This window comes from Hetaerina americana, unplaced genomic scaffold (genome assembly GCF_022747635.1).
Source record: "Hetaerina americana unplaced genomic scaffold, ioHetAmer1.1.p SCAF_701, whole genome shotgun sequence".
In the NCBI taxonomy this organism is placed as follows: domain Eukaryota; kingdom Metazoa; phylum Arthropoda; class Insecta; order Odonata; family Calopterygidae; genus Hetaerina; species Hetaerina americana.
Window position 1 is genome coordinate 45122 of NW_027287319.1, and position 10394 is coordinate 55515.

Consider the following 10394-nt stretch of genomic DNA (forward strand, 5'->3'; position numbering starts at 1 on the left):
CAATGCCTTGAAATTGGTATTGAAATGAGAGTAAATATAGCTGGAATGAATGTATATATGGCATTTAAATATAATTATAGAACTCCTACAGTGAACAATGAGAGTGCCTTATTACAATGAATTCTCAGGGATGGCAAAGAGGGAACATCCAAGATACACTGAAAAAGAGGCATTGATTACGTCCCAACTAACGGCCATTATGCACCAGAACACCACAATGGACACTCATGCCGTGCTTAATCAAAAATATATATATTAGATCACCAAGATTATTCTACCTAAATACTTCCCACAGACACAAACTGTGATGCCATAGAAAACAGGTACTTACTTTTGTGTTGAAATGCATTTTCTCCTATTTGCCACAGCAGTGATCACGTGGCAACCAAAACGACAGAAGGATTGCTACTCAATGCTTCCAAATGTGACTCACTGCCATATGCAAACTTACCTGTTCAGCCACTGAGTGGCAATCAGCCAAGTCTAAGAGAGGGACTATTAATGCTTGGTTCTGAAGAAGCAAGGCCAAGGCATGCACAGACTCATGCTCTTCATAGAAGATGGTGGATGCAGGGATGGGCTTTCGTGTCTACCTTCACTCAAATAATGTCACAGCAACACCAACTCATCCTGAAATATATATTTGGCATTAGAGAAAAATAGCTTACAAAGCTATCAAGTGCTACTTAAGGGCATTTGGATCAAGGGAACTCGTTCCACGACGGAAATGAAGGTCTCTCTCCCTGCCTCTTTCAACAGTTTTTGTCTGCTGCTTCTCTGTGAGTACTAACGTCTGCCTAGAATATAATATGCTCATTGATGGAACTCGAAGTAATTTGCAAAGCAAAATGAAAGCAAGAAAACTCCAAGGAATTAATAGACATCTGCCATCCTTAATTTTGCCCTACACTGACTCCTAATCCAAGCTTTGAAGCAGCACCAGTCAATCCTCTCATCTCAGCTCCCGTGAATAGATCTCAATTGGTTTGGAAAGTATGGATTTTGTTTGCATCTTACACACGAGCGCTCATACACACACACACATTCAGAAGATGAAAGAGCACAGGTGATGGACAGGTGATGCCACGTCCCATTAATCTGCCCAATTGGCCAAATATTCTAACAGTAAGTAATTCAATTCCTTTAGCCCATACAAATCTTACTCGTTTTCATACTAATAAGACTGTACTTTTCCTTTTAGTACTTTACTTGTTAATATGGCGATTAAATACTTCCACGAAGTGAAGCCTGAAACAGTAGAATACATAATTTTCTTTTGTTTATGCCAATTTATGACCTATTAGATATGTTCTCAAAATCAATGTTTCTCTGGTTTTATATGGCACATGGCTTGATTGAGGTTACTTTTTGATTCCCATTTAACATTGAAAATTTTCAGCCAATTTTCCATGGGGAAGACCACATAACTGATGGTATTTTACATAAATGTAAATATGGTTTTTAGGCAGCATGCAGTGTCCTTCAGGGAGGCCTTTATTCCAGCAAGGGGCTGATTTGATTCAGCTGATTGGGCAGAAGTGTAATTGGTAAGTAATCTTTCCATTCAGGCAAAGGGCCTAATGAATAGACAGATGATCATATCAAAGGTCATGAGACAAGTTTATTATACATGATCGGAATGGGTTTAATCTGAACTCTGTAGCAAGTTGCCCACAATCCAGGGAGCAAGGCCCACCACAGGTAAAAACAACTTTGGTTCTTAATATTAAGGGAGAGAGAGGAAAACCAAAAACCTTGTGAATAACTAGCCAGCAGTAAATGATACCATTTAACTTCCAGGGACAGCCTTTCAGAAACATTCTCCCACCAGTGATTCCTCACACCAATCTGGTGCCTTCTCTTCACTAACTTCCTAGCTTTTTTCACATTCCCATTAAATCCACTCCTAATCAATGACCTCCCCCAAGCCAACACGAGCTTTCTTTTTATTATTTGTAAAATACGATATACCATTCAAAAAGGATCGCACTACTATCATTGATTTAGAAATTTTCAGGAACACCTTCAGCAACTGAATTTAGTTTTTTTTGTTGTGGGTACAAAATGAATCAGTTAATGTAGCAAAATTTATTTTTCAGCTTTAATGTTCAGATCATTAACCTGATGTACTGACTTAGTGTATAATCCTCAGCACAGTGTAAACACATGAGAGACAATACTACAAGAAGTATATTCCTCATATAACAAAATACATCTAAACGCAACCATTTCAGAGTGTAAACATCATTTGCCTTGATGGGGATTCGAACCCAGATCCCTCAATGTCCATGCGAGTGCTATAGCCAGTTATGCTATCGAGGTGTCCTCTTAAGCTCTGAAATTTTGGAAATGATTTTTACTCTCTGAAATTGTTGTATTGAAATGCATATTAGCCGATGACTACTTTAAAAGTTACTGTTCCGGCATCTTCCGCAGTTTCTTGGAATTTGTCAAAAGACATCTGAATGCCATCGCATTAATATATGCTGAAGGATAGAAAAACATGACCCTACCAACATGGAAATTAAAGAAATAGCAGGAGGGCTAAATTATTTATTTTCTTTCTCGTTAGTAAATTTTACCTCAGGATTAGATATGTATTTACTGATTCTGTTAAGAAAATGAATGTCTTATTGATTTGGAGATTTAATAGGATTTCCACAAGGATAGAAATATGCATTGATACAACCAGTCACCTTTGCCTACCTAAATAATTCTTTTGAAATGCCTTTTCAAATAACTTTGTGGGCTACAAGAAAAAATCCGAAGTAATGCTGTTTATTTAAGATTCAAAATGTTCATTAAAGTACAGAATCACTTACAATGGACTAAATAATAGTAAATAAATGTTAGATATTATAAAAATATATCAAAAGTGATAGCATTAGATATATAATGACTCACAATGTGTAGCGATGGCGGCAGTGAGTGACAATGAAATTGTTACAATGGAAGACATGGTGCTTTGATGGCGGAGCACCCTATGACCCTGCAACCTTAAGCATTTTAGATGAAACACTTTCTATACTATTCAACTAGCTATTCAATTCCAGCTATTCAACCCATTCGAGTTTATGAATTCTTTTTTTAATATTTAATTTGGCTTTCTCAATAACTGAGTTATTTTACATTTATTTTCTTCCCATACCTATCACACCTGACTTTCCAATGCACTCAGCAGAGATTGCAACCCCTTGGCTGACCGGCAAACAAAAGCTTGGTCATCAGCAAACCTAACTGATTACATTTAATTCCATACTGACCTTGATTCCAATCTCCAGTTCTTCCCATAGTGCCTCTTTTAACATTTCCGCCACATACACATTGAACAGCACACAGGTGATACAACCCTGCCTCTTCCTAACACTGCACATCCAGGCCTTCCGTCCACCCCTCACACCTGAGCAGTCTGAGATACGTACACTTTCAAGGATAACTCTCCTATTTCTACTATCTATTCACATTTTCAGCAACATATATTTATTGGTTTTTCCCTATACACTGTATTGAATGTTTTCTTGGAGTCTAGGCATGCTACGTACACGAGAAATTAGAAGGATTATTTGTAGAATCCCTGGCCTCGCAACATCATGCAGGTTATTATTCAGATAGATAGAACCTACAAACAGACAAATACATTCTGACTGTAATCTATGCCCGTTTCTATTAGTTACCCCATTACTGCTATGCCATAACACATGTCTCTCCTCTTCCCGAGCACAAAAATCATCTGCCCTGCTCTCTATCCTTTTGTTGATGACCCTTAAGCTGTTTTTGAAATTAAATTTGTTGTTCTTTAGTCATCACATATTCCATCCTTTCCATTTTTCGGACTAGGGACACTAACCGTTCGGACAACATCTACCAGTAAAATTCCTTGATCATGAACACCATTGCAAAACTCCATAAAAACCCTTCCTCCCAAGCTCTGAGTAGTTCTATGAGAATGTTGTTTAACCCCAATCCTCAATTAATTCAATGCCCTTTCTTGAGCCATTAAACCTATCCTAATTTATCTTCTATTTTCTTTCTGTGTCTAAGCTTTGGGCCTACTGTCTTTTCATATAGTTCTTCTGTGAATTCTTTCCATCTCTTCATTCATTCAGTCATTGAGTGTTTTGAGTTCATTCAATAATTTTTCTTGAATTATCTTTGATGATTTGCATGGATATTACCTTCTTACTTCCTGGCAGTCCTTTCACATTCCTGCACAGTGCACCCATTTCCCTTTCCCTTACTTTATCAACTTTCATATACCCACACAATCTTTGTCCATGCTTCTTTAGCTCTGTTGGTTTCCCACTTTAATCTGCTGTTGAATTCTTTGCACTTTCTTCTACCCATTTCTGCATTTACATTCTTCTCTTCTCTTGTTCTTAATCATATCACCTGCAATCCTTTGTTTTCTTGTCCTCTTCCCGCTCCTCAAGATTGGTTTATGGGTTTCAAATTCCTTTTCTTATTTTATGATAAGTTATACACATGAGAATGACTAACACTAGGCTAAGACTAAGTGACGACTTCTTTATGGGAATTCAATGCTCTGGAAGACAATGGCACTACGTGCCAGCCTGTACCTAACGTGGTGTAATGAGCACTTTAAAATCAGTGTTTCCTCATCACAGCCACAATTTGCTCTGCATCTACTGCAAATGCTTCCTTTGTTCTGCCAGGTCACCAGAAGAGAAAGTGCAATTCTATCATTTTGAAGAATAGAATCCTGTGGAGAGAAAATCAAAAATGTGATGCAAAATTTCAATGAATATTACAAAAATTAGCTCATGAGATAATTAATAGATTAAACAAAGAGCCAAAAAGGTTCCACAATAGTGGTATGTCATGAATGAATTCTACATTAGGATTTGATATTTTACTCACAGATGTCTTATGCAGTCATCTCTGAATCCATTCCTTTGAACAAGCCATCACTTGACATGTTATCTCTGGCTATTTTGAGTGAAAACTGTGAAAGAGTACGGAGAGAAAAGATTAGATAGAGTAAGAATTGATCTGCCCCGCATTTTGCTAAGCCGTTTCCCCCAGAAGCAGACACAGATAGAGAATTTTAACTTATCGAACAGATAATGACATCATCAAAGAAGTACCAACCTTTCCCTCTCTTTCAAACCCCATCTGCTCCTACCGATGCAGGCCCACTGCCACCTGAGATGGAATTGGCCGTTAGAGTGGGCGTGTCAGTCATCAGGTGAGAGGTGGTGATGCTTACATCATTGAAATCTTTTGAGCTGGACTAAAATAATGGAGGATGATTAATTCTCACCAAGTGGGTGGGATTCGATCATCCTTGAGTTCCACGAGTGCACGCCCCTTTGAAAATTCCAATGGATCCGCATTGGCTACTGGGCCGGCTTCATTCTCAGTCTTTGGTGATGGCGTCACCCTTGGCCATGCAAGGAAGAGAGATGGTGAGAGAGAATGAAATGGGAAAAGGAAGTTCCAAAATGAGAATATACAACCGATGATACAGGAATTCATATAGCAGCATGGAATTCATAATTATTAGGATTAAAGATAATAAATGATGAATTGTTCAATTTTTGCTGGCATGCAATTGAACGCCCTTCATCTTCATTCCTAAATCATAAGACTGATAAATGTGTCAGTGCCTCAATCACATCAACGAGTGTCCACAAATGATCACCCGCCTGACATCCAGACATCTCTTCCTATCCTGCATACCAAAATCCAATCCGCAATCCAACGTAATGGCGACATTCTACTGTCACAAAACGTGTGAGTGGGATCTTCGGGTTGCATCTTCCTCATCCTAATTTCCAGTTACTATCTTCTAAAACTGGATCTGGGTCTGGGCATTTTTGGGACAGACCCGTTATTGTTCAGTAATGTGGTATAACTTAAGACTTGTCAAGAAGAATGAAAAAATCAAATTGATCGTGAAGAAATGGTTCAAGCACATCTAGACTGACTAAATCATGTAAAAATGCATCCATTTATCTCACTTACAAGACCCCTTCGCGAAAGAAACTGAGGATATTTATCAATATTTACCTAAGTCCACTTTACATATATTTTGCTGACTACTTTGAAAAAAAAAACATAATTTTTCAATATTCAATTGTTCCCGGCTAAACTTAGTGGACATTCATTTTAATTGAATGAAAGATACATTGTATTCTTCATTTAATTAAACATTTTTTTTAAAGATTCACTTGAGCAACATTCAATTGCATCAGCCTGACTTCCTGTCCTCAGCTTCAGATGCTCTGCACTGCACATATGTTCTATGGTATCTCTGGGTTGAGAAAGGGTTCAATGAGGGAAGAACAATCACCTGAAGCGAAAATGAACCCTGAATATAACTCCGGGCCCTCCAAGTCAGGGGTTAGGCATAGGGCTAGCAACCCTACCCTTCAAAAATTCACTCGCTATGAAACCACTAAACATGCCTCGGATACATAAGCATGGATTTTCAAGGTATCGACCTGGGAAACAGACAAGGACAACGAATTCATGGAAATTAGCAACATGGAATGTTAGAACATTGTTGAAACCGGGTAGAATGATTGAAGTTGCCAATGAAATGCTGAAATGTGGTTTGGATATTACAGCCCCACAGGAGGTGAGATGGGTAGGAAATGGTAGAATTGATGAGAAGAATTTTACAGTAGTATACAGTGGACTCAGCTTGCTCTGTCACTCAACATGCTCATAAAGAACACATGCTTTGAGCATAAAAATATTCACAAAGGTACCAGGAAAATACCTGGGACAGGGATTGTGACTCAAATAATCACGTGCTGGTATCCAGGAGACATTCCTCTTCTATATTAGACATAGGGTCTCCACGAGGACCGATTTGGGATTCTGATGATCACTATCTAGTGAGAGTGCATTTTAGTGAACGACTGGCACTCTTGGGTACACTCAATAGACCAGGAGGGGTTAAATGGAATAATAAAATATTAAGAGAACCTGGGCAAGCTTTGAGGTACAAAAATTAAATAGGTAGATGAAGTTAACAAGGAATGAGGAAGAACAGACAGATCAATAGCCTGTGGAATATCAATGGCAAGAATGAAACAATCTGTTTCGTCAACTGCAAAGGACATAATAGGTAACACGAAAGTAAAAGGCATGCAGATTGGTTTGATAAGGAGTGTAAACTTGCAATATAGGAAAATAATAAGGATAGATACAATATGTTACAAAGGGAGACTAGATTAACCAGAGAGAAGTATAGGAAGAGCAGGAAAGAAGCTGATAAATTACCAAAGAGAAAAAAAAAGTGTGCTTAAAAATCAGATGAAGGCTGTAGAAGAGCTCAATAACGCTAAAGAAAGCAAAAAGTTCAACCAACCAGTAAAATGCATGACTAAAAGCTAACAACCAGTGCACTCCCATAGAAATAAAAATGGTCAAGCCATTGGGGACAAAAATGAGATGATAGAAAAATGGGCTGAATATTTTAATGGCCGGCATATTAAGGAATTAACTCCAGGGGTAGAAGAGTAAGAACAAAGTCACATGGAAGATCCAGAAGTGCTCACTCCAACAATAGAAGTAATTGAAAGTATTGGAAAACAAAGGATTGACACAGCACCTGGAGAAGATGGAATAACAGCCAAATTAATTAAAAATGAAGGTCAAGATTTAAATAGAACATTACATCAGCTAATTTGTAGCATTGGTAAGTTGGATGAGTTCCCAGAAGACTGCAAGACAGGATTGATTTGTGCAATGTATAAAAAAAGGTGACAAATATGATTGCAAAAACCATAGGTGCATTACATCACAGAATGTACCATATAAAATTTTCACCAGTCTTCTTCTAACATATATAAGCACCTATGCTCAAGACATACTGGAAGAATATCAGTTTGGCTTTAGAGCTGGAAGAAGTACCATTGACCAGATATTATCAGTAAGGCAAACAATGGAGAAGGCTTAACCTACTATGGAAAAATAAGGAGTCCAGTTCAAAATCAACAAGTTCTCAGTGTGACCATAAGTTTGGGCCTCAAATTGTTCACCTTTCCGGACATTCCTTTTCTAATAGTGAGATTTCTTTGCTAGAAAAGGGCTTAAGTACGTACCTTAAATTATTATTGTTGTTAAAGGCATTTAAAACCTGACAGTGGACCTCAACGTAGTAACGCAAATAAGGAAGGTCTCTAGAGACGACATTCCATCAAATTCCAGAATACGCCATTGAACATCTTCTTCAAAAGTTGCTGCATCTCCCTTGGAGTTTTTCCAAAATTCATCAACCTTCAGCATAAAAAATCCAATTCTCAGCAGGAAATTTTGCTATCAGAGTAGCCAAGAAAGCCTGGCTTACAAGGAAGATACACAAATGGTATGTTAAATGTAATGCTATATCCCATTATTTACCACTTTTATCCATGGAATTGTCCCATAAACTTCATTGAATCAAGTGTTTATACTTTCATAAAAATGTTCCCCAGACATGCAGCGTGATTTCCTTTCATAAAAGAGCAAAAATCAACCGTAGGCTTGACCTACTATGGAGAAATAAGGAGTCCAGTTCAAAATCAACAAGTTCTCAGTGTGACCATAAGTTTGGGCCTCAAATTGTTAATCTTCCCGGGCATTCCTTTTCTAATAGTGAGATTTCTTTGCTAGAAAAGGGCCTAAAGTACGTACCTTAAATTCCTATTTCTGTGAAAGGGATTAAAAACCTGGTGGTTGACCTTGAAGTTGACTTTCAGAAAGAAAACATTGTGGTAAAGCAAGTTGTTTCCCAGGAGCTCCTTAAAATCTTACAACTAGAAGTAAAAAAGAAAGAGCATTCTACCATTACGAGGCCTTGAAGTCGATTATACTGTACATTCAGTGACAGATAAAAATTTGATCATCCAAAAAGCAGATTAAGTCAGCGCAGCGGTTGTATTACAACGAAACACCTACAACACGAAATGCAAAGACTTAATCAGGGACAATAATATTTAAGTAGTTCGTTCAGACCCAACCCCCAAGTTTCAAAAATATATTAAGAAAGTGATTAAATCCAGTCCAAATTTTCCACAGAATATGGTTTAGTGAATTCCTTGGACCTTGTCAACAAACTAATGAAAGTGGTCATCCCGAGAAAGTGCATGCTTGTTTCCTTCGATGTACGCAACCTTTTCACCAACGTGACCCAACCCATGGAAGCTGTGAACCTCGCCCAAGACATCATCCTCCTAAAATCCAACCCATCGCCAGTTATAAGTGAACTCTGTGCATTGCTAAAGACGTGTGTTTCTCAAAATTATTTTATTTTTAATGGTTCATATTTCCAACAAATTTTGTTCTCCTCAGCTCACCCTCTCATGAATAATGTATTTCGTTGGCTAAGATATGTAGACGATGTCTTCTGTGTGTGGACAGGTTGCGCAAGGCAACTAGATCAGTTTCCAGCACATTTAAATTCTGTCAATTCTAACGTACAATTCACGTGTGAAAAAGAGGAAAAAGGTTCCCTGAATTTCCTCAACTCATCCATTTGTAAAGACAAAGACGGGTTACAGTATTCTATTTGTAAGACCAAAATGTACACGGACCAATCTATTCATTCCTCTTCAAGGCATTGCTTTGCCCAAAAGCTTTCGGCATTTCATGCAATGATCCACCGTTTAACCGCTATCCCTATGTCTACATTAAATATAAATCAGGACCTTAATGTAATTAAAACATTAGCAGTAAACAATGGCTATTCAGAAGATCTAATTAATAAACTTGGCCGGAATGAACTTACAAAAACAGTCCTATGCCACATTTACAACCCCGAACATTTAAAAGATCCCATTATTAAAAGTTTTCCTAGAGAAAAAATTAAATGTGCCTTTTACAGTGGTTCATGCCTTAAGAACCTCATCTCTCAAACTAAAGACAAGGTCCCCAAAAACGAGAGGAGTGGAGTGTGTGAGTTAAAGTGCTCAGAATGTAACACAAAGTATATTGGGCAAACAGGACTGAAATTTAAAGAGAGAATTCAAGAACACCAAACATGTTTGAAAAGTAAGAACATAACATTCCTCTTTGCAAAGCACCTCATCGAGAGTGACTTTGCGACTAAAATTATTTATTTTGAAAATAAAGGTCAGAGGCATGATGCTTCGGAGCAATTGCAAAGTTTGAAATGTGTCCGTTGCAAAGATGAACCTTTCAACGGAATTTTGTATCCCTCCCACTCCCTCCCCACTCCTAGACCTACCTACCACCCTTCCAAGTCAACGATTGACACCGAAAGATTTAATTCTTCTCTTTTCTTCCCGGCTACATTGTAACCTTTTTACCCCTCCTCCACCTTCCCTCTCTGACCAACCCTCCCTTCCCTTGATCAGATGGTATATCTACCAAGTTTGCTTCTATGAGGACCACCTGATGATGACATTCAACCTTGAAACCTG

At 38.0% G+C, this 10394-nt stretch overlaps 1 long non-coding RNA gene across 1 annotated transcript; it reads right to left on the reverse strand.

Moving 5' to 3' along the window:
* Positions 1 to 465: 465 nt before the first annotated feature.
* Positions 466 to 4959, reverse strand: LOC139697241 (uncharacterized). The gene is made up of 3 exons (XR_011702729.1): positions 4879 to 4959; positions 3264 to 4720; positions 466 to 630 (listed from the first exon to the last, which is right to left on the reverse strand). It is a non-coding gene; the product is annotated as an uncharacterized lncRNA (long non-coding RNA).
* Between the last annotated feature and the right edge of the window lie 5435 nt (positions 4960 to 10394).